General features: G+C 39.4%; 1 long non-coding RNA gene across 2 annotated transcripts in view; it reads right to left on the minus strand.

The window, feature by feature from the left end:
* Positions 1-8,512: 8,512 nt before the first annotated feature.
* LOC107179341 overlaps positions 8,513-25,962 on the minus strand; it is a 46,962-nt gene continuing 29,512 nt past the window's right edge. Inside the window, exons 1-3 of one of the 2 annotated variants that reach the window (XR_006208260.1) lie at positions 13,367-13,509; positions 13,055-13,238; positions 8,513-8,667 (exon numbers count right to left, since the gene is read on the minus strand). This is a non-coding gene — a long non-coding RNA (uncharacterized LOC107179341). Of the gene's footprint in view, positions 8,668-13,054; positions 13,239-13,366; positions 13,510-14,414; positions 14,469-25,962 lie in introns of those variants that run through there. The other variant, XR_001509942.2, reaches the window with a different exon arrangement.

Genomic DNA, 25,962 nt, shown 5'->3' on the forward strand with positions numbered 1-25,962 from the left:
TCTGCCCCTCCCCTGCTTGCTCTCTTTATTTCTCTCTCAAAATAAATAAATAAACTTTTTAAAAATTGTTTAAATGAATAAATAAATAAATAAATGTTACTGTTTGCCTCTCTGCAATTGATATCACCCATTTGCAAAATGGAGGTACATTTTTGCTTAAAGTAATTTAGAAAATTAATATATATCAAATGTGTTAAGTTCTTCAAAACTGCCATTTCCTCCAAAATACATGCAGTGTCTTTGGTTCCTAACCTGGAATCTAGCACATGGGCCCACTCAAGTATCTGCTAAATTAGTAAAATACACTTCAAAATATACATTTATACCTAAATTTCTATAGTTACCACTCAATAGTTACAGTTCCATTTGAAGATTCAAGTAATGGCCATTTGTATTTTTTTTCTCTCTCTACACTTTCAATACCTGTTTTCCCAAAATCTTTAGTACATGTCTAAATCTTCCCAGCAATTGCATTCTTACATATTACAAATATTACAAATTCTAAGGTAATGAAGATACTTTTAATCCGGGATCTTATTAGTTTGACTATATTAAGTCAGTGCTCCATGATGGTTAGAATCAAGTCCAAAGGCAGAGGGTTTCCTCATAAGATTACCATGTGAAAGATAAAGTTATCTACAAGAATTTATTTGATGGTCGGTCTGCTCTTAGTAGAATAAGACCTAATTGAATAATTGAAGAGTTACTAAATCTCTTTGGATTCATTTGTGATCAATTTTGGAAAAGGATTTTTTTTTTTCACATAGTTTGGAGGACAAAGTCATCTGTCATATGCTCTCAAAGTAATGTTTATTTTCTCTTTTCTAAAAAAAACTCACAAACTCTCTGTTTTGTGTCTATGCTCATGTTTGAATATTTCCTCCCTTAAAGTATTACATCTCAGATACTTGTAGTCTGAGTATAAATTAGTAGTATTTTTAGAAGTCATTTTTACAGGACCTATGAACATTTTGAACACATATACCCTTTGACCCAGAAATCCTACTTCTAGGCCTTTATTATACAGAAATACTGACAAAAAAATTTTCTCCATCATTATCTGTAAGAACACAAATATTAAAAATAATCTAAATGTCCATGCTAGGGACATGTCAAATAAATAAATTATGGTGCATCCATATTGTAGAATGTGGATACTGAAAAGGGAAAGGTATATCTGCATGTATCAACACTGAAGGATGTTCATCACATTCCAATGAAGGAGGGAAAAACCCACAAATTCTTTCATACAGAATGAGCTCATTGTTGAAAGAAGAAAAGGTATTTTGTATATATGTATTTGTGTACATATTTACATAGGCATTGAAAAATGTGTAGGAGAATACACAATAAGTAAAGGGATCAGGACAGAGTTCTTTCACTTTTTTGTCTTATATACTACTTTATTGTTTAATTTTTTCCCAATTAGTGCACATTATGCTTGTATTCTAACACTTCCTTCTGGATTTTTTGTTTCTTATTAGAGTTTATTTTAGGTCCTGAGTGCTAATTGTTGTAAATCTTCATAAGTCCAAAAACAGCATTATTTTACCCTCATTCTACATCAAACTACTGATAATTTATTTGGTTATAAATAAAATTACAAATTCAAAGTAAATTTCCCCTCAGTATTCTAAAAATATTTCTCCATCATTTTCTTGCATATCACTGTTAATTACATATTCAGTGTTATTTGATTATTTTTTTATTTTTTTTTATTTTTGTCTTTCTACTCTGGTAGTTTTTAGAGTTTTCTCCTTATTGCTGATATTTTACTGTATGTTTCATTTTTTTTAATGTTTATTTATTTTTGAGGCAGAGAGAGACAGAGCATGAGTGGGAGAGGGGCAGAGAGAGAGGGAGACACAGAATCTGAAGCAGGCTCCAGCCTCTGAGCTGTCAGCACAGAGCCCTAGGTGAGGCTTGAACTCATGAACCGTGAGATAATGACCTGAGCCGAAGTTGGACACTCAACCAACAGAGCCACCCAGGCGTCCCTGTATGTTTCTAATCATGTCTCTTTATTTCATTTTTTGTATCATTCTGCTAGAATTTAGTGAACTATCTTAATCTGAAGTATGTTATTTTTCACTTCTAGAAAACTTAAGTATCACATTTCCTCTGTTCTGGGGAAATCTCATGGAAATTCTATTAACCAGGACCTATTAACCAAGTTAATTCTATTAACTTGAGATATGTTAATAGAACTCAGGGAAGTCCATGAATTTGGATGAAAAGACAATTTCATTTTTATTTTCACTAACTTCTAACTGAAATACAATATCTTCCATCATTTGAAAGGAGGCAAGAAACCACAGTGCTTATGACATTATCACCAGTAGAAATCACAGATATTTTCATATTATATTATAACTGTAGCAGATATGTCAAAAATCATAGTAAGCTATCAGATCTTGTTATTTGATTTGTTAATGTTAATATATCACAAAATTTTTACTATTATGAAATTGAACTTAAATATAATTAATATCTTTTATAATCCTATATATTTTATTTTATACATTTAAAGGTAATGTTCTAGGAAGGTGTTATGGTCTGAATGTTTATGTCTCCCCAAATTCATATGTTAAAAGTCTAATGCCTGGAGCACCTGGGTGGCTCAGTTGGTTAAGCATCTGATTTTGGCTTAGGTCATGATCTCCTGCTTCGTGGTTTTGAGCCCCACGTCAGGCTCTGTGCTGACAGCTCAGAGCCTGCTGGAGCCTGGTTCGGATTCTGTGTCTCCCTCACTACCCCTCCCCCATGCTCACTTGCTCTCTCACGCGCTCTCTCTCCTCTCTCTCTCTCTCTCTTTCAAAATAAACATTAAAATGGGGCGCCTGGGTGGCTCAGTCGGTTGAGCGTCCGACTTCAGCTCGGGTCACAATCTCGCAGTCTGTGAGTTCGAGCCCCGCGTCGGGCTCTGTGCTGACAGCTCAGAGCCCGGAGCCTGTTTCAGATTCTGTGTCTCCCTCTCTCTCTGACCCTCCCCCATTCATGCTCTGTCTCTCTCTGTCTCAAAAATAAATAAACGTTAAAAAATTAAAAAAAAAAAAAATTTAAGTCTAATGCCCAATGTAATGGTATTAGCAGATGGGGTCTTTGGGAAGAGCTTAGGTTATGAGAGTGGAGCCCTCATGAATGAGATTAGTGACCTTATAAAAGAGACCCCAGAGAGGTCTCTTACCCATTCCACAAGATGAGGACACACTACCCGCTAGGAATACCCTCACGAGAACCATTCGGGCACCTAGATCTTGGATTTCCAAACCTCCAGAGCTATGAGGAACAAACTTCAGTTATAAGCTACCCAGTGGGTGGTATTTTGTTAGAGCAGCCCAATTAGACCTAAGACAGAAGGGATCCACAGTATTCACTAATCTGCTGAAGAGATCCATGGCACAAAACATTTTTAAAACACCTGCATGAGATTGATGATAAGCTCTCTGTAACTTCAATGCCTTCCAGTATCAGCCTCTTATCTCTTCATCTCTCTGGTTAGATTAGAACTATAAGGCCTCCAGTTAGGTGGCCCAGGACCAAGAGTAGTAACTCTGAGATAGCAGGAGCCTCAGCTCCCTGCTCTGGTTTCTCATATGATCACAGCTTCTGATCCAAAAAAAAAAGTCCCTTCCCCGTTTTTGAATATTTACTAATCTATTCTTTTTAGTCCTACAATTTTGATGAGGGAGGGAGAAATGATAAGTATGTACTCCATCTACCATCTAAAAGCTGGGACGCAGGTATTAATTTGCACTTAAAAAAAGAAGGAGAAGAGGGAATGCTACATTCTTTCCCCTTCTATTAATTTTTTTCTTTTTTTACAGTATATAATATCATTAGAATAAGCTCTTACATAGCTAGTTTACAAGTGAGAAAATGGAGGGTGGTACAGGGTAATCACTGATTCGAGGTCATGTAACTAGTTAATAACAGGGCTGGAACTAGAACCCAGGTCTGGCTTCTTCTCCTCTACAGCTTGTTTTTTCTGAGTCACCTTAGGACTTACCTCCTTCCTTTCCAGAAGCTAATGGTGCTGATGTTATAAACCACTGTCTAAAAAAATCACTGTGTTATTTATTTGCTATTGTATGCATGGTTCTCTCTGCCTAAGATACTTTCAGTCATTTAGTCAACAAATATTTGAGAACATTTGATGTGTGCCACGTGCTGAGCTGGGTGCCAGGCATACAACAGTGAACAAGGCCCGGTCCTTCCCCCACATGATGCTAACAGCCAGTCTAGTAGGAAGACTAGGTATCAAACAAATACTGAATTCTGCTCCCCCTCTTATGGTGACTCTCTACTCACCTTTCAAGATCAGACCCAATGCACCTTGTCTGGGAAGTTTTCTAGATAGAGTTAGTCGCTCTCATCAGTGCCTCCACAACACATACTTTGCACCTGTTATTAACTGAGAACAGACTTTTTATTTTAATATTTTAACACAGTTTTCTGCCAACCCATGCACCTCTATCCCTTACCTGGGTGGTAAGGAACTCAAGGGCAGCTTTGCTTTTTCCTCTTGATAGCAACTTCATTTATAGCAACATCCATTCATTTCATTCATAGCACAGCCCCTGGCACTTAGTAGGCAGTAAATGTTTGAATGAATGGAACTGAAGTTGAGAAAAAAGAATAGAAGTTCTCTAGGACTCCTTTTCTGCATACTGTATATATGTATTACAGTGCATTTTAAAATTAAAAAATGACATTCTCCATTGATGATTTTTAAGTTTATGATTGGCAAAAAGTCCATTTTTATTGTTTGGGCTGGTCGCCAATAAAAATAGAAATAGATGTGAGCACTTGCCAGCTGTTGTGAATTATAGAATCCTAAAGTCTATTCAGAAATGTGTGGAGAAAATCCACCTTTTGCTTCAATTTATCTGAGTTGACAATCTCCACAACCTAAACCCACTAAAGTCCACACCTCCAAATCCATTTAATTCTGCATGACCTATGACTACAGAAATCGACTCCCTAAAGAATCTCAATTTCACAATTTGGCTAACTGTAATTCTTTTACCTTTATAAAATTCTTTTTGAATGACTGTTGACAAGGTATCTAAGGTTCAAGGAAAATAAATCAAAATTCATTCCATATTTATGTGGCAGGGAAAAGGCTATGTCCCCTTCACCTTAGAGCTTGGACTCCCCAGTGAATGAGACCCTTGGAAAGAAAGAGACCTCTGGAGGTAGACAGCCACGTAGCACTTGTAACTAGAGCCTTGACAGAAATGTGCCTGAGATTTTCAAAGGTGGGGGTGGGCAGAGTAGCTTGAACATTGTAATTTCGTATCTTCAAGTAGTTTTTCAAGAAGTGGAAATTTTCATCCATCGTGAATCAGATTCACCCTTGGTTTGGGGGAAATGATCTAAAGGGACAAGGTTAAATGAACAAGGCCTTTTTCTGGAATGGAAGTTTGACAGCTGTGGCTCCAGAGATCGAAACTGTTCTGCATAATAATATTTAAAATTGCCTTTAGTGTGGGCAGAGCTGCATCCCTGTGGTTTATGACACCTTTGGAGGAATATTTCCTTTCAGGTGTTGGTGTAGACACCCCCAGCCTATACAGCGTTATTTATTTTAGTTGAATGTTTGTACTTCCCGTTAAAAGCGTCTCACAGGAGACTGAAAGTAAAGATGTTAGGGACTACCAGGAAGCTATAGTTCTGGTTTTTTACCTCATGTGGATAAAATTTCGTAAAAAGAAATGAGACTGGGTGAGGCTTAGTACGAAAATACTGGCCTGTCACACGTGGTAATATTCAAACACAGACCTGGGAAATGTAGTCCACTGGGTATTTTGCTTTTATGTGATGATCTCACAGAGGACATAGGAATGGACCTGACTCCATGAGTGGGGGAGGGCTGGGGTTTTCTCAGAGGATGTGGATGGGGAGGTAGACTGAGACCACAGAGAACACAGGGAGAAAAGTGCTCTCCTCCTGGGCTTCTGGATATTGGGGCCTGGACTTGCAGGAGGGCAAATTCACTGGAAGTTACCCCCAAAGGAAAAAGAAATGCAGACCCTCCCAAGATAGTCTAAGCCTGGGAACTGGGCTGGAAGGCACCTCCACAGCCCTAAGACAACCTATGCATTGGCTTGTGGACAAAAAGCATTCAGAATTCATAGCCATCTGTAAGTTTGGCAGTTTTATAATTCCTTCCTCTCATCCTTAAACATTCTGTAAAATTTTGCTAAATGTCATGATGTGGGAAATTAAAGGTCTTTGTTTACCTTTGGGAACATTTAGGGAAAGGAAGCAAAGCCTTTTCTTGAGGCCAGCATAGCTGTGGTGGCTTCAGTCGTGGAGTGATAGAAGTCAGAAGCGGCAGTGGGGATCTGTGATGAACAATCTGGGACCACAGAGGTGGCTGGGACAGTATGAATTTGTGGGATGCGTGAACAGCTGGGAAGTGCAAAGACCTACTTGTGGAGGGGAGTCTCATAAAAGATGAAACTTCCTGTCATCAGATAAGATGGAAGTTTGAGCCACAGTAATTTGAACATCACAAGGTAAACCTGACCTCATTTTTAATCACAGTCTGGTGAGGTCTGTGAGACTGGGTACATGCATCTGGAATGCACTATAAAATGCAGTCTTTGTATCTTAGTAACCTGTTTAACATAAGGTTTGCAGACTACAAAAGCAGGCCTGAAATGGGTTCCCAACCAAATCTGTGGAAATCATATTGATCACATTCTGTTTATGCATTTGTTGGTAGTCATGTACTGGATGCCAGCATGTGCCAAGCAGTACGGTAGCAACCAAAGCAAATCCATTGGCATGGAGCTGGTATAAACTGCTCAATGTTGAAGGTAGAATGAAGATCACATAACCAACTCTTTCAATTAAAGGAAGAATGACTTGAGCCCCCTAGTGCTAGATTAGTGTGGAATCTGGTATCCCTTTATTAGGGTCCCTTTCCCTTCTTCTAGATCTTCTGAGAACCCTGGAAGGTATACACTGACCATTTAGGAGGTCAGTGAGGTCAGTGAGGTCAGTGTGTATATATACACACACAGATATATATATATGTATAAATGTACACAGATACACACATAAATATGCATATATATACACACATACATATTTGTATATATTTGCACATACACACTATTTACATCTATACTTATTTCTTTATTTATTTTTATATTGAAAACCATGAAAGCCTCCAATGACAATCTTACACTGTAAGATTCATTCTAGTTTCCTCCTCTTCCATATTTGTAACTGTCCAATAGTAAGAGAATTCCCATCAATAAATTTACTTATTTACTTACTTACTAATTTTTTCTTACCCTGGTCCCCAACACCTATATGGTTCCCTCCTCATGCTTCTGGGGCTCTGACACTTCATCCAAACAGGAAGATGCTGCACTGAGACACAACCTCTCATCTTGCCTGGACACCCCATGGGGATACCCTCCTGACTCTGTTAGGCTCTGATGCTCCTTCCCAGGCCCCCACTGCATCATCCTCTGTGAATGCCCTTCTCACTCTGCTGAGGCTCTGACATCCATACCATCCAGGTAACTGGATCTGACATCACCCTCCCACCCAGGTACACTATTCATCCAGCTTAGGTTTTATCACCCCACCCTGGGTCTCCATCTCCCCACCACCATATGAATGTCTACCTTGTTCAGGTCCAGTTAATGGCACTGGACTGAATTGTTTAGGAAGGAAAACAATGGAAAGAGGAGAGGGAAGAGGCAGAGAAAGAAAGAATCATCTGGGAGATCTGAATTAAGAATAGCTCTGGTGGAACATCAGTACCTGTGTTTTTAAATGCTCCCTCAGGAGATTCTAATAATAGCCATGTTTGGGGTCCACTAGATTTACAACTCTTATACTAGGAAGCCATATACTTATACTAGGAAGCTTATGCTGCAGAAACCAACCATTTTAACATTAATTATTTACTAAATAATTTTATTATTTACTTAGTAAATTATTTACTTAGTAAATCTGTCCATGAGACAGATACATAGAAACATAGAAACATAGATACATAGAAAACAAGATACTATCCCTGCTCTGAGGAGCTAACAATCCAGAAGAGGAGACAGAGATTGAGAAAAGGAACTAGCATACATGGAGTAACTCGTGGAAATGGGGAAATGTGTAAATGCTATGAGGGCAAAGTGGAAATTAGTCATTCTACCTGGGGAGTTGGAGAAAGCTAATAGTTGAGTGGCTTGTAAAGGATAAATAGGGGCACCTGGGTGGCTCAGTCTGTTATGTGTCTGACTCTTGATTGTGGCTCAGGTCATGATCCTGGGGTCATAGGATTCTCTCTCTCTCTCTCTCTCTCTCTCTCTCTCTCTCTCTCTCTCCCCCCCTCTCTCTCTCCCTCTTTCTCTCCCTCTCCCTCTCTCTCTCTCTTTCCCTCTCCTTCTCCCTCTCTCTCTCAAAAATAAATCATAAAGTTTTTTTTTTTAAAAAAGAAGTTTACCAGGAGAAGAGGAAGAGGGAACTTGTAGCAGAAGGACCTGTTTATTTAAGGTAAGAACAGGTAAAAGCTGGGATCTTTATTAAACCAGAACCTGCCACGAACAGTATCATTTGAATTGGGATGTGAGTTAGTTGTTCAGATCAGTCAACACAGCATTACATGTTGGTCCGTTGAAACAGCCAGTCTCGTGAGGGCAATATCTAGGAAAAGGGCATAATCCTACATCAGCCAGCTTGTTAGGAAAATCAATAAATGCTAATATTGAAAATTTTAAATATTCTAGAGACTATCCAGTGTAGAAAATTACAATGCCTGCCTGCATCTCCATCTCCCAGACATAACCACAGCAATAATTCGGTATATCTTCTTCAGAATGTTTTCTATGCACAGACTACCAATTATGTGTGTGTATGTTTACATCTTTCCCCAAAATAGAACTTAGAATATTTACCACTTAAACTTGCTATTTTTAATTTAACATTTCTTGGGTAGCCTTCTATATCACTATAAAGAATCTTACTTAGTTGTTTTTAAAAACACATTTTTACTTTATTGTAATCATTTTTCTTTATGTTTATTTACACACTACACAAATAAAATGTCAATGTAAAAAGGTGACATATGTAAATCAGTGGTGTGCTCTTACCTATTTACACTTCCTTTCTCAGAGGTAACCGTTGTTGTGTGTTGGCATATGTCCTACTTGTTCTTTATTCATTTACACACACACACACACACACACACACTCACACACATGTGTGTTTGGCGGGGGTGGGTCTTCTTTCTCATACATGGGATCATGGACAATGTTGTATCTCAAGAATTATCAAATTTCAAAGGCTGAAAGAACACACAAGAAGGACTGCAACCTGTCCATTACTCCTGACCTTTTTCCTCAGTGCCCCCCAATCTCACTTGTATCATAGCCACTGCAAACATATCGTAGGCAATGGGAGCCGAGCCACATTAAAGAAAGAGGTGCATAAGTAAGATCCCTTTGGGACAGCTGACCCCTGGCACTCTTCTCTTGTGACTTTAGCGTTACAAAACCAAACTGAGAAGAAACAGATGGAAAAGAGAGGAGAGTAAGGGAAACACGATTAGCCCACTGGGCCCCTAAGTCTCTGGGGCTTGAGGTTTAGATATAGTTCTCACTAGGGCTCTAGACTGCTTTGCCTCTTGTAGCCAGAGGGACAGAGTTTGAAGCATGTAAGAGCTTGGAAAATGTGCAACTGAGCAAGGTCTAATCATCAGTGATTGGAAGAGAAATGTACAATAAGAGCCAACTGGGATTTAACTCAAAGGCGTTTTGAAAGCTTGCTTCAGTGAGTTAGAATTGCAGCCTTTTGCCCCAAATTTCTCCACAAATATTCTATAGGCATTTTTTAAGCCCCAGAGCCCTTAACTAATGTTATTTAAGGCAATTTTATGTATCTAATTGTACAGATTCTTTTATAACTTTTGAGCAAGAAATGATCCTTAAATCCCCTTGTGTCTACTGATATTTCAAGGTAAGAGAATGCTCTGGAATACTTCCCATTTTCCAAATGTAATATTTTCCAAAATAAATGTTGGAGTAACTGCATGGTTAATACCATGTGAATATTTTAATTCACACAATAATATTCTGGAGTTTATGGAAGCTTGGCCTTTTTCCAGGAGGTTTGAAAGTCCAAAAGTGGGCTGTTTCTTCTCAGTGGGAGAAAAGGTGGAGGATGTGAATCACGATTGGTAAATTGGAGAGGAGGTCACAGGCTGAATGGCGCTAAGTAGGGGAAAGTGCAGTGCAATCTTCCATGGGAGGAAAGCCAGTTGCACAAAGGGGAAGGACTGGTTACCATTAAAGGCTTCAAAATTAGGGCCTTGGAGGAGAATTGAATGGGAAGTTAACAACCCCTTGTTTCTCTTCCTCTTCTAGAGGATGGAGCTGTTGTAATGAGATCCAGGTGCCACCCTGGGATATCAGACATCCCTATCTTTGTCTGTTTAGAAGCTCCCCAAACCTTCAATGCTATAGCTCATATGCCCCCTCTTCCAAGGAGCCTGCCCTGATGGCCAGATTGCAGTCATCAGATGACATGACACTGTCAAGATGATCTGTTTCTTCGTCCTTTCCCCCCATGGTCTGTAAGATTCTTGAGACCAGGATGTAAAAGTCATGCAATAATTACATACTGAATGTTGACTGAATGAGCTTCTCTGACTGGAAATAATCCCACCTCCTCTAGGCTCTCTTGGTGCTTTATACCTCACTCACGTAATTTTTTACACATTCTACCTTGCATTCTCATTTCTGTACATTTTAACTCCACTATTAGAGTCAGAATTCTATCTCAAGAAAAAAGAGATAATGCATATAAAGTATTTGTGCCACATCCGCTGAATAAATGGTAGCTATTATTTTTTGTGTAATGAAGGTGCCTGAAGGAGCAGAAAATATCTTATTTTTTAAAAACAAGCTTCAGGAGCACCTGTGTGGCTCAGTCGGTGGGGCATCCGACTTCGGCTCAGGTCATGATCTCACAGTCTGTCGGTTCCAGCCCCACAATGGACTCTGTGCTATCAGTTCAGAGCCTGGAGTCTCTTCGGATTCTTTGTCTCCCTCTCTCTCTGCCCCTCCCCCATTCACGCTCTGTCTCTGTCTCTCAAAAAATGAATAAATGTTAAAAACATTTTAAAAAGATAAAATAAAAACAAGCTTCAGAAAATCACTTTGAAAAGATCTTTGTTTTGCAAGAGTCACTTGTTTTGCAAGAGTCACTTCTTTTTTTCTTTTAATGTTTATTTTTGAGACAGAGAGAGACAGAGCTTGAGCAGGGGAGGAGCAGAGCAAGGGACACACGGAATCTGAAGCAGGCTCCAGGTTCCTAGCTGTCAGCACAGAGCCCTATGCGGGCTCGAACTCACAAACCATGAGCTCATGACCTGAGCTGAACTCACAAACCATGAGTTCATGACCTGAGCCGAAGTCAGTTGCTTAACCAACAGAGCCACCCAGGCACCCCACAAGAGTCACTTCTTAGTTTTGCAATGACGAGACCTACTGCCTTGGAAGAAGGAATAATAGGTTGTCTTAGTCTTGAAATATCTGTTCTTTCTCATTCCTCTTGAATAGAAAGCTGGGATTAGGGTTAGGTAGGAAAGTTGGTGCTGAGTTGCACAACACCAGGGGGCACCATTCATAGTGTAATCTGGTTGGGGTTTGTTTGTTTGTTTGTTTTGAGAGAAAGAGAGTGTGTGCACTTGAGCAAGGGAGGGGCAGAGAGTGAGAGAGAAAAACCCAAGCAGGCTCTGCACTGACAGGCTCTGTGCTGGGTTTGATCCCACGAACTTTGAGATCATGACCTGAGCCAAAATCAAGAGTCGGACGCTCAATTGACTGAGACACCCAGGTGCCCCCATATTGTAATCTGTTGTGATGAAAGTAAATATTCTTTGGAGATGTGCTTCAAGGGATATCCTTCCTTCTGAATAATATAAATGGTCAATATAAATGATGTCCCTAGAATTGTACAAGAAGGCAGCCCTAGGACAAAGTGAAGAGAAGAGAAGAAAGGGTCTCTGACCCTTTCTCTTTGAGGTTCACATTAGCTCACCAGCTTTCTCAACCTGGCTTCTGGAAGAGGGTTATGACCCTTTGGATCATGGAAATGTTTTGAATTCTTGAATAATTCAGGGGAGAGTAATATTGGACTTTCCAATGGTAAAGTATCTTCCTCTTTATTATCATCAGCTAGCTTTATACACTCAGAACATCTGCCACATAGGTGGCATATAATGGGCAATCCATGAAACCCAGAGATCTCTGGAAGTCTAATTTCTCAATAAAATTGAGAATTCAGGTCTTTCTAGATTGAATCTGGAGAACCCAGAGTCCGAGTGTGAAACAGTCTCCAAGGCCACCTTGAGAATGGACTTGAATCCCCACAGGAACACTAATCAAAATACCTTTCTGGGCAGGGGCACTTGGGCATCTGACTCTTGATTTTGGCTCAGGTCACAATCTCATGGTTTGTGGGTTCAAGCCCCACATCGAGCTCTGTGCTGACACTGTAGAGCCTTCTTGGGATTCTCTCTCTCTCCCTCTCTCTGCCTGCCCCTGATCATGCTCTCACTCTCTCTCTCTCTCTCTCTCTCTCTCTCTCTCTCTCTGTCTCTCTCAAAATAAAATAAATAAACATGAAAAAAATTTTAAATACCTTTCTGGGCCACCTTCAGCTTAGGTCAGAAACACTGAGGTGAATCTGGAACTCTCTTCCTCACTGTATTTTACCTGTTGCTTTTTCTAAGGGTCCAAGAAGTTGAGGCTGATGTCTTACTTCCACTTTAAGTTCATTGCTCAACACATATTAATAACTAACCAGTTTGCTGCCTGAGTGCAAAGGTTTGATACTGAAAGAACTAGAGTAGCTCATTATCAACTGATTCCAGACATGAGATCAGAGTAACAATTCAAAGAAACTAGTTCCTTGTGATTTTGTGTATGTGCATGACTTTTATGATTAAAAAACTAAATCTACCATTTCAGAAGAAACATTCCATTTATACCTTTATAACCAGACAAATAAAAATATCCCCTGGCTTCACCTTCTCTTCTGGCCCCAGTGTGGTAGTCAAGGTCTTAGGCTTTGAGTCCATCAGCACTAGGCTTGAATCATGTTTTTACAACCTCTTACTTGGGTGATCTTCAGCAACTCTGCACTCCAAGCAGGCTCTGCACTGACTGGGTTTGATCCCACAAACTTTGAGATCATGACCTAAAAGTATGTTTCTGAGGTATAAAAAGGGATTATAATTAAACATAGTTCATAAAATGAAATGAGAATTTATAGGTCAGGCACTGTGCCTGACACATAATAAATGTTATCTATCACTATTTATTATTATTCCCTTTATCACCTCTACTTCCTTCTTCTTTTTTCATGTTCACACATGAACCCACTGCAATCTGCTGCCCATGCTCCACACTCTGGATGTTGTTGTCAAGATCTTCAATAGCCTTCTCACTGCCAAGGCAATGAATACTTTGCATTGTTGCTTCTGCTTTCTCTGGAGTATCTGACATCACTGAACACTCTCTTCTTTTTGGAATTTTCTCCTCTCTTTGTTTCCAAGGCAATCCATTCTCCTGATTCTTCTGATGAATCTCGACATCTCCCAACTTTCTTAGCTGGCTTCTTCCTCTGTTGGTCAGCCCTTTCATGTTACCATTTGTAGATTCAATCCTCTACCTGTTTTTCCTTTTCACCTCATGCACTACTCCTTTGACTTCAGTTATGATCAATAATCTAATTACCCTTACTTACATTTATATTTGCAGTTCTATCTGAATCTCCAGACCTGCATGTTTGACATGTTTTTTTTTTCAAATTTATTTATTTATCTTGACAGAGAGGGAGAGAGGGCGAGCAAATGAGCATGAGCAGGGAGAGGCAGAGAGAGAGAATCCCAAGCAGACTGCACTGCCAGCACAGAGCCTGATGTGGGGCTGGAACCCACGAACCAGGAGATGATGACCTGAGCCGAAACCAAGAGTCAGATGCTCAACCGAATGAGCCACCCAGGCGCTCCTGCATTTTTGACATCTTACTTGATGTGTGGATTTGCCTTGGGAACCACAACCTAGTGTATATAAAGTCCTCTCTCACCCAAACCAGCTCCTTTTCCTATGGTTCTTTTCCTGTTAGTGGTATTACAATTCCCAGTCATTCAAGCAAGCTGACTTTATCTATGCCTTCTTCTCTTCTCTCACCCCACCCTACCCCAATATCTGGCCATTCTATTCATTCTACCCTACGCAGCTCTCAATCTATCCTTTCTTCTCCATCCTCATTCCCACAACTTTGATTTAGACCATCATCACCTCCTGCCCAAATAGCGCAGGAGCATTCTCAATTTTAGCTGTCATTTTGTGTTTCTAAAATACAAATATAATCCTGTCACTTACCTGCTAAAGTCCTTTGCAGATTTCACCCTCAAAACTGGACAGAGGAGAGTAAGGCTGCTGGACAAAAACAGTAAGAGTAATTCGCTTTTTAAAAACAAGAGCAGATTCAAGGTCATCTCTATGGCAACCTTGTACTCACTTGTATTCTAATATGCTTTCTTAAGTGGAAAAGACAGAAATGGAGTTAGAACCAGCACCCTGGAATTCATATTCGCCTGGGACTGCCCACGGGAACTGTTCACGTGAATAGCATTTACCATGTGTGTTATGGAATAAAGGGTTGAGAACTGCTGGTCTGTGTTTCAGTGATCGCCAACTTCCAAGATTTCTTCCTCTGCTTCGCTAGTCCATATGCTTGCCGAGTTCCATGCTCAGGGATGATGGGGGCTTGCCAGTGACTCGTGATAAATAAATTGCACATGAGGCTAAAAACATACACCAGCATGATTTAATAATCTTCAAAGACCAATGAAACTGTCAAATAGATTAGAATATTAGCATTGTATTGAAGAACTCTTTTGCTCCTTGTTATTAAGCTGCACAGGAAGCCTAATTATAATCCTAATAATTGCTTTGTGAGCCTGGCTAAGAAATTCTGTTACATCTTTCTCACAGTAAGAATGTGTTGCTGGTGGGAATGGAAACTGATAATGTCCTGTATCTGTCCACAGTAGGAAGAGCCTTGTTATTAGACCTGGAAATAATTCAACGTTTATCTCCAGAAAGGGAATTTCATCCCCGGGGCAATCCTGAGATGGGAAACATGCACATTTGCTGCTCAGACTCCTATTCTGTGCTTTGCAACTGAACAATCTCTCTTGGAGTTGTAATGTTTTTCTATCAATCAAGTTACAGTCAAATCCTATAGGTTTGGGAACTTTCCTATCTCTAGGTGATTCTTCATGTCTGCTTTTATTCATTGTCTTTAGCATTTCAGAATTATATGGGTGGTTTATTTCACAGGTTTCCAACTTCTTGAACTTATGATAGACTTTAAGTTCCAACAACAACCAGTACTGACAACCAGAATGGAGGAATTAATCTTTTGAGGAAGTGACTGAGAGTGTCACAGAAGTGACAAATGAGTGGATTCTTAAAGGATGGATAGGGGTTTTCCAGGCAAAATGACTGGCATTTACAAAAAGACAAAGAAGCTTACAAAAGCCTGCTATGTTTTGGGAATGCTCAGAAATTTGGTATGGTTGTTTTGATAGAGAGTAGGAAGTGGTAAGAGAGGAAACAGGTCAAACAGGTCAGGGTCAGACTGGAGAGCCTTGTGTACCATGATAGTTCATGGGTATTCAACATGGCCATTGTTAGTAAAAAGTAGACTCCAGTCAAAACTCTAATGCCCACCCCAACCCCAATTATAAGAAAAAGCATTCCTTTCCTTTTTCTTTTACATGGCGAACAGGGTAAGTGAGCATGTTTATGCTGAGATAAGGTTTTTGAGAGAAAACAGACTTTGTTTGGTATTCTATGGTAGAAGCAAGCTTACCACACAATGAGCACTGGGCATATGGCCTGGCCATAGTGGGCACTCAACAAATGCTAGTTGAATGAACAGTTGGATGAACAGATGAATGGGTGGATAAATGGTAGATGCTTTTATAATGGAGACAGTTTCCAAGCTGTAGAGTTGCTAGTGGGTACTTCAATAAATATATAAATCAAAGGCAGCTGTGATCAGAGGCCAAACAAGTCACAATCAGGAATGTGGATGGAGGTGGTAGCAGCATCAGATTCCATATTACTTCACTGCTGCCTTGACTGTTTCCTCTTGGACTCCCAGGGGCCACAATGCTTGGCCATGCTACCTACCTCAGCCACATCTCACATAGCCCACATCCACATTGCACTGAATTGACCACGCTACTTAATTTCATCTTCACCTCTGATTTCTAGACTCACTCCTTTCCTTAAAAAGGCTTAGATCCTTTCTCTCTTGGCCATGAATGGTTCTTCATTACAACAATCCATATTAAAAATCCTAAACTGTGTACAAGTGCAATAGCTCATGAACATTTTAATACAGAATTGCTGCCAAGTTTTCACAATAATAAATAGAAAAAGTCCTATTTCTCTACCCTTTTTTCCCCCAAACATGAAAACTTTATTAAAATAGGCTTAAGGATTTTCTTTTTAATCATCAAAGATGGAAGTGTTAAGAAAATTCTATCCAGTAGGCAGAGTAACCCTTTAGACAGATTTTCTAATGAATAATGATAGTGGTAATGGCTTATATTTACATAGTGTCCTTCTGTGTTCCAAGAACTTTCAGTTACTCTCAATGACATTATCTCATTAAGTAACAACATCTTTCACATTAATTCAGGGTTAAACTCTATGTTAGCAGCTCCTAGGGAACATAAGCTCCTAGGTTTGTCATAATCGTTTGATAATTCACAGCAAAGTGATGGTGGTTTTTTTTTCAAATCTGCACTACCTAAATAACTATCTGAATTATCTATTTTTGACTGTACAAAAATAATTTTTAAATAATTTATTTATTTTTTAATTTACATCCGAGTTAGTATATAGTGCAACAATGATTTCAGGAGTAGATTCCTTAATGCCTCTTACCCATTTAGCCCATCCCTCCTCCCACAACCCTTCCAGTAACCCTCTGTTTGTTCTCCATATTTAAGAGTTTCTTATGTTTTGTCCCCCGCCCTGTTTTTATATTCTTTTTGCTTCCCTTCCCTTATGTTCATCTGTTTTGTATCTTAAAGTCCTCATATGAGTGAAGTCATATATTTGTCTTTCTCTGACTGACTAATTTCACTTAGCATAATACCTTCTAGTTCCGTCCACGTAGTTGCAAATGGCAAGATTTCATTCTTTTTGATTGCTGATTAATACTCCATTGCGTGTGTGTGTGTATTTATATATGTATATATATGTATATACATATACATATATATACATACATGTATATATAGAAATACACACACACACACACTTTTCATACTTTGGCTATTGTCAATAGCACTGCTATAAACATTGGGGTGCATGTGCCCCTTCAAAAGAGCATACCTGTATCCCTTAGATAAATACCTAGTAGTGCAATTGCTGGGTCGTAGGGTAGTTCCATCTTTAATTTTTTGAGGAACTTCCATACTTTTCTCCAGAGTGGCTGCACCAGTTTGTATTCCCATCCCTACCCCTTTTTTATTGAAGAGAATGTCAGTCCCTTCGTGTAAAAGGAATCAAGCCCCAGAGAAAAACAAACTGGTTTTTTGTTTTTGTTTTTTTGGTTTGTTTTTTTGTTTTTGTTTGTTTTTTGTTTTTTACAAAGGACAGAAAATAAACATTTCATTTTACTGGGCCACTGATAAAACAATCCATTCTGCATCTTCCAAGCTATTTTGTTGGAGCAAATAGTAAGCATTCCAAGTACATGTTCACACTAAATTCTGGTTCAACATGGATTCAAACAAACAGAAAGATCAAATATTTGAAACTTCTTCTGCAGGTTAGTTTTGTGGTTAGTAGACAAAAGTGACAGCAGGAAGTTTCTCTGAAGCATCTTGTAGAGAATGCTGCAGAATCAGTCCACACTCAATTCTACTAAATCCATCAGGCATTTACTGGACACTTGCTGCATATAAGACATCATCCTAGGCATTGGTGGGGTGAAGCACAAAGAACAATATGGCAGGATTAGGGGACTCTGACTAACATTCTATTGGAGGAGAAACTACTATGCAGTCCATGATAAGCTACGCATTAGCTCCTTCTTGGCATCAAGTGATGAAAAATCCCACTCAAACTGACAAAAACAAACAAAAACTGTTAGTTCATGTAATGAAAAGACAAGTGGTGTTGGGCTTAAATGGGGCTTGATCCAAATGTGCATCGGGACCCCAACTCTCTCCACTTTCTGGATCTGTTCTCCCAAGTGTAGGCTTCACCTGCAGAGTTTATTTGAAGGGAAGATGACTTCCCACAGCTCCAGGTCTATATTCACCCAGATTTAAGTCTAACAGAAAATAGTGTGATACAAGTCTTGAATGTGAGTTGCAGTGGCTTGGATTTGCTTGCAAGCTTATCCCTAAACTTTTCACAGCAGCCACAGGGATGCCATATTGTAATTGATCGAGACTATGTGACTTGCTCAGCCCTGAGAACAAAGATAGAGTCAGCACCTGCTAAAGCAAGTGGACCCAGATTGAAAGAATAGGGGAATCTTCAGAGGAAAAAAAAATCAGAGTTCTATTACCAGAAGGAGAAATTATTAAAAACAACAACAACAAATACAACAGAGGAATGAACATAGTGTGATGGGAGGAGCCAGATATATTCTGGTTTTAAGGGTCTATGAAGTGGAACCAAGAAGTGAAACAGAGTTCAAATTCCTTCCTATTCTGAGAATCAGTGACTATGGGGATTGCCCTAAAACACACAGCTGAATAAGTGTTGGCAGTGTGATCCAGTGCCTGAGTTCTTTCTTACTCTGATGTCAGACATGTTGGGGTGTGAGACCCAGATCTGCCCCTTACATGACCTTGGGTCTTAAAGCCTGTTTACATCTGTAATATACGATAGTAACAGCCCCTACCTCATGAGGCTTTTAAAGGATTAAATATGATGTTTATTACAACACTCACATGTTGAGACAAAAATCTCCAAATCTTGAGAGAGTGTATGTCTTTATAACATCATCTTCCATTTCCTTTTCAGCTCACTGAAGTTAGGGTTCCTCCTCACCCTACTATTTAAGCTTCTCTTACTAAGGCTCTGAATGACCTCTTAATGGCTAAGGCCAGTGGATAATTCTCAGTTTCTATTCGATTTGACTTCTGTATAAAACTAACCTTCTTAATCACTGTTCCCTCCTTCTTGAAAGTCTTTAATCTATTTTCTTCCATTATTTTTCTTTTTAAATTTTCTTTCTATCTATATCATCCTTTCTCCTCTGTATTCTTCTCTGGATCCTCTTCCTCTGCCCACACCTTAGATTTTGGGTTTTCTGGGACTTTCTTTGTTCTTGTAGTAGGTAAAGATTGTAATCATGACTGACCATTGTCTTTTGAATAACCTTTCTATGTTAGGAAAAATTCCTGTATTTAAGTGGCAAATTTTCCAATGTAGTTGCTGGTCTCCTTTGCAATGAGGCTGCAGGCACACAATCTTCATACATCAGTCAGTTCAAACCATATGAGACTCCACTAGAAACCTGGTGTCCTTTAGTTAGTACCCACCAGTTTCCCCATCTTCTCAAGCTCTAAGCAACTATGAATCTACTTTCCATCTCTAGAGATATGCCAGTCTGTACATTGCATATTAATGGAATCATAAAATATGTGACTGAGCATGTTTTCAAGGTTCATCCATGTTGTAGCCTATATCATACTTGATTCCTTTATATAACCAAAGACTATTCCATTGTATACATGTATCATATGTTGTTTATCCATATTGGTTGGTGGACATTTGGGTTATGGCAATTTCTATTATTACTATTCCTATTTTACTTTAGAGATAAGGAAACTGAATCTGAGGGAAGTAACTTGACTGCTAGAAAGGGGCAGAACTGAGATGCACGCAAACCCAGTTGTATCTGATGCTTTCTTACTCTTAACCACTATACCACTGCCTCTTAACCATGCCTCTACACAGATTTGTAGAGCCCACGCAAAAGTAGATGGGGCAAGACCAATAAATTCTCAGTGGAAATCTTTTTAGAAGCATGGCTGAGATTTATCCTGAAAAACAAGGAAGTAAAACTATCCAAGAAATTTTTGAAAAATAAGCAATTTTTTATGTAAAAAAACTTTTTTTAATGTTTATTTATTTTTGAAAGACAGAGAAAGAGAGACGCAAGCAGGGGAAGGGCAGAGAGAGAGGAAAACACAGAATCTGAAGCAGGCTCCAGGCTCTGAGCTATCAGCAGAGCCTGATGCGGAGCTTGAACTCACAAACTGTGAGTCATGACCTGAGTCAAAGTTGGACGCTTAACTGACTGAGCCACCCAGGCACCCCAAAATAAGCAATTTTTTAAAACAGGAAAAGAGAGAGAGCTTAACTCTATAGATTTTAAAAGAATATAAATCTACAACAATTAAATATTAATAGACAATACTTACATAGCACTTACTATAAGCCTCTGGGAACAATTCTAAATGCTTTACATATATTATCTAATTTAATCATCACAAATGTTTGAGTTCTGTGTTCATTAGTCCCCATTTTGTAGATGAGAAAATTGAGGTGCTGTGAGTTTAAGTAACTTGCCCTACATTGCAGAGCTGGCAGGCAGTAGAGTTGGTATTTGAATTCAGGAAGTCTGACTCTAGATTTTGGGTTCTTAATCACTACCCTCTTGAGCCAACAAACAAACATAATCAAAGCAAACAAAGAAAAGAATGGTTATCAAATATCTGGGAGGAAGGCTATTTAAGTTTCAAAGTCACAAAAGATAACACAAAGTTAAATAGCAATACATTGAAGTACAAAAAAAAATTCATTCTGTATCCTAAACAAACCGAAATGAAATGGAAAACAACAAATGGAAAGACAGTATTTATAGTATATGTGGAAGAATCAATGCACATGAAAGTTTTTTTTTTTAATTTTTTGAATTGTTTATTTTCATTCAGGCTGTGATAGTAAGTCTTATCTAACCAGAGCGTGAGCGTCTCAGACACCAGATCTGCTTACTTAGTCCCTCACATCACTTAGGTGACTCAGTGTGATAAATCCATGAGGCATTTAATGTATCTTTTATCAACCATCAATTCTGGGGATTTTGTCCCAAATTCTTTTATTTTTTTAATTTTTTTTCAATATATGAAATCTATTGTCAAATTGGTTTCCATACAACACCCAGTGCTCATCCCAACAGGTGCCCTCCTCACTACCCATCACCCACCCTCCCCTCCCTCCCACCCCCTATCAACCCTCAGTTTGTTCTCAGTTTTTAAGAGTCTCTTATGCTTTGGCTCTCTCCCACTCTAACCTCTTTTTTTTTTTCCTTCCCCTCCCCCATGGGTTTCTGTTAAGTTTCTCAGGATCCACATAAGAGTAAAAACATATGGTATCTGTCTTTCTCTGTATGGCTTATTTCACTTAGCATAACACACTCCAGTTCCACCCACGTTACTACAAAGGGCCATATTTCATTCTTTCTCATTGCCACGTAGTACTCCATTGTGTATATAAACCACAATTTCTTTATCCATTCATCAGTTGATGGACATTTAGGCTCTTTCCATAATTTGGCTATTGTTGAGAGTGCTGCTATAAACATTGGGGTACAAGTGCCCCTATGTATCAGTACTCCTGTATCCCTTGGGTAAATTCCTAGCAGAATGCACATGAAAGTTAACAAGAACAGTATTAAAGGACCAAATGGAGAAGTAAAAAAGGACATAAATAGATGATGATGTCCAAAAAGAAATACTTACTTGAGAAAAAATATTTACTCTCATTAATAATGGGAAAAATGCAAGTTACACCTATGATGATATTTTTCCTATCAAGTAAGAAAAATATACAATATTGAAGAAGACTATCTAGTTTTGGCTAGGGTGTAACACACTGGCATTCTCTAACATGCTGATAGAAGTATGAACTAGTAGAGTCTTTCTATCAAATCGTCTTACAATATAAGCCAAGAACTTAAATATTCATCTCATTTGATCTCTCCCAGGAATCTAGCCTAAGGAAAGAAGTAAACATACAGAAAAGATTTATGTGTTCAATAACATTCATAACAATTCAGACAAAAAATCACTGGAAACTATGTAAACACCTAACAACGAGGAAACTGTGAAACAAATTAGTCAATTATACTTACTATGCCGCTATTGAAACTATATTTATCCAAGAACGTAAAAAATTGGGGAAATATTCCTGTTATGTTTTTAAATGAAAAAAAGCCAAGATATAAGTTCATATTTATTGTAAAATGTATATAATCACAACTATTAAAGAAATGACCTAGTGGACAATGAAAGCGAGTCATACCAAACACAGTATATCGTTACGGAATTTTTTTCTTTCCACTTTTTGTTATTTGCCAAATGGACTATAACAGCACTGATTAACTTTATCATGGGAAAAAATAAAGTAAACCCTGCTTTTTAAAAACAGCTAATGGGTTGTGTTATGTGTTGAGCTGAGTGATCCCAATTACTCCAGCCTCTTACTGACACAGCTATCTGACCCAGGGGAGTGGAGTGTGCATATCTCTTTGAAGTGCCAGCTCCGGAGATAATCCTCCATTGACCTGTGGGCCTGCTGATTTGCTAGCGAGGCCAGATAAGGAATTTTAAACACAGAAGGAAACTACAGAGCCACTGGCCAGTCTGCATCAGGGGAGCCCAATCAGTGCTTTTCTGTTCCCTCTGGTCAGTGGCCCTGAAAGAAGAAGAGATTACACTGTGGCTTTTGCACTCTGTCCAGGACCAGGCTCCACCACTTAAAGAGCTGAGGTGAACAGCAGAGGAGTGCCTGGCTGGAGAGATGGAGGAAAATGACACCCAGTGGTGAAGGATGCAGATAAAATCTACAAACAAAGATATTTGTTCTGGTTAACAGTTTCCTCAGAAACTGAGAAGCAAATAGAAACCTCCAGGGAAGAGGGAATCACATGTGGGTAGGAATCCCGGCCTGCCCAGGGGAAGGGTTAGGAGCCCAATGACTTCTTCCTCCTCTTCTTCATTCTTTCTTTTGCTAGTTTTTAATTGAACATGTAGAATTCGCCGGATGCGGCTCCTCAAAAGTTAGCTTCTACACTCATACGAGAGACAAACAAGCGGACGATTAGGTCCCCATGCACAGAATGCTCTGGGGAGTCTTCAACTAATGAGGAAGGCTTTTTGGAGGAAGTTGACTTGAACGTAAATCTTTAAGAGTTAGCCTGATGAAGGTGAATGAGGGTGGGAGAGAAGAAGGATCTTCCAGGCTAAGGAAATGGCTAATACCTGCAAGCCAGAGAGGTAGAGAGCACTTGAGGAAGCATAAGATTTCTGAAACGGAAGATGGGAAGAAGGGATGTGGTTTCTCCCAATGCCCCTTACATTGGGTTACGGAGAAGGATGAGAAGAAAAAGAAGAAAAAAAAAAAAAAAACCAATTTGTGAAAGCCTTCCTTTTTGTCTCAAAGCTTTGCCCTTTTCCTTTGTCCCAGAGTACACTGTTTTTGGCTCTCCTACCCCTTGTGCCGTTGTTTCAAGGTTGCAGAGAAAATGAAGGGACAGAGGCAGCCCAAGTTTGAAGCCTGAGCTTGATATAGATGCTGTGGCTATCACACAGAGATGACATTGACCAGCCAGGCTGAAGGTGACTCACGCTGCCCTTCAACAGAGCAATTGCAATCACTTTCAGTTCCAAGGGGCCAGTGGTGGGGCAGGGATGTGATTTAGTCATTCTGTATAGGTTTAGTGCACGGTAATTAATGTAATTAATAGCCTTCCACTGATGTAATTAATAGCCTTCCTGGGGACATAATACACGCAAGCATGAGTGGTGTATATTTACATGGTATGAGACATTATGGAGTCAGGGGCGGGGGGTACAACAAAGAAACATATTTAGTCCTCATTATGTGTTGGGTACTATGTGAAGTGCTGGGGAGAAAAGATGAGAAAAAACTACCCTAAAGTAGATCAGGGTCTAGCAACCTGTGTATATGTGTAGTGGAAAGAGAGTAAAATGGAAAATGGGCATTAAAATACAATTTAAAAGTAAGTGCTTAACTATCTTGTGAACCTATTAAGATAGATCCATTAGCTCCCTGCCCTTCTGTGCAACTCATGTAAGAGTTGAGTAACAGATGGATATCTCACAGCTCCTTCAGAGATGAGAAAACTCACAAAAAATAAGGTATGATCAGAAAAGCATGAAGTCAGAGAGCCCTGAATTTGAACTTACCTTTTCTGACCCTCAGTCTCCATCTAAAACAGATAACAATAGCTGTGTGTAGCAGACAATGTTTGTGGCCTATCCAAGGACAGTGTCCTCTTCTTTTTGCTGTCAGAGGCTCTCCTGGTTTTGTTTGAGGGAGGAAAATGCCTAGCTTAGGTGATGGCTCAAGAGTGGTTTAAGGCAGGAATTGCCAAACTTTTATGTTAAAGGCCAGAAAGTAAATATTTACACTTTGCAGACCTTTGACTCTGCCACAACTCTGCTGTTGTTACATGAGAACAGCCAGAAACAGTACATAACTGGACAGGTGTGGCTATGCTGCAGCAAAACTTAACTTACAAAAACAGGTAGTGGTCCAGATTTAGTTGTTGTTTATCCATCCCTAGTCTAAGGCCACCCTGACAATTCTGTTCCCTATTTTCTCCACCTCCTATGCAACTAAGGTATCCATGTGATCCAATTATGACCAATGATATCTAAGTAGAAGTCTCATGAGCAGCTTTCTAGGAAAGCTTCTGCTTTCCTGATAAAATGGAGACTAATGTGGCTAGCCCTGTACTTCCCTCTCAATTCTGCCTTGAATGTGGTTGTGATATCTGGAGCTGATGCAGCCATCTTGCAATCAAGAGATGACAAGTGTAAGACTAAATGTCAACTTGCTAAGGTTAATGATACAGAAAAAGGAACTAGTCATCATCACTAGATGTCATCACTGAGAAGCTGAATCAATGCCAGTATCACCTACTACACTACTAAACCCATAATATTTTAAGCCACTGTGGTTAGATTTTCTGTATTTTGCAGTAAAATCTGTTCTTATGTAATTTCAATATATCACAGGCTTACTGTGAATATGAGATAGGATTCATATACAAATCACAAAGTAGATGCTCAATAAATGATGGTTCTCTTCACATTTCACTTCACAGAAAATTGATGAGTATTGTTAACATTTTGTGCAAGGTCCTTTTAAGAATAAGTCACCTAGGGGGTGCCTGGGTGGCTCAGTTGGTTGAGCATCCGACTTCGGCTCAGGTCATGATCTCGCAATCTGTGAGTTCGAGCCCCATGTGTGCTGTGCCCCGAGCTGTGCTGACAGCTCAGAGCCTGGAGTCTGCTTCGGATTCTGTGTCTCCCTCTCTCTCTGCCCCTCTCCCATTTACACTCTGTCTCTCTCTCCCTGTCAAAAATAAATAAGCATTAAAAAAAAAGAATAAGTCACTTAGAGGAGAGTGTGGGTGGCTCAGTTGGTTATGAGCCTCACTCTTGGTTTTGGCTCAGGTCATGATCTTACAGTTAGTGAGTTCAAGCCCCGAGTTGGGCTCTGTGCTGACAGAGCGGAGCTTGCTGGGGATTCTCTCTCTCTCTCTCTCTCTCTCTCTCTCTCTCTCTCTCTCTGCCTCTCCCCTGCTCTCTCTTCCTCTCTCTAAATAAATAAACTTAAGAAAAAAACAATAAGTCACCTGGAATGGAACATTTATTCAGAGCCATCTCTCGTTTCACTCTACTTTTAATTTTCCAAGACCTCAGAGAGACCAGGAAATGGAAGAGCTAGGAAGCATATCTGGTTTAGCAGGAGCCCGAGTATGCAAAGATCCCAGGTAATTGTTAAACAAATTGGAGAAACAATCTCTCCCTAATAACTATTAATGAGAGCATCCTTCTATACCTCCTTC

Source organism: Panthera tigris, chromosome D1 (genome assembly GCF_018350195.1).
Source record: "Panthera tigris isolate Pti1 chromosome D1, P.tigris_Pti1_mat1.1, whole genome shotgun sequence".
Classification (NCBI taxonomy): domain Eukaryota; kingdom Metazoa; phylum Chordata; class Mammalia; order Carnivora; family Felidae; genus Panthera; species Panthera tigris.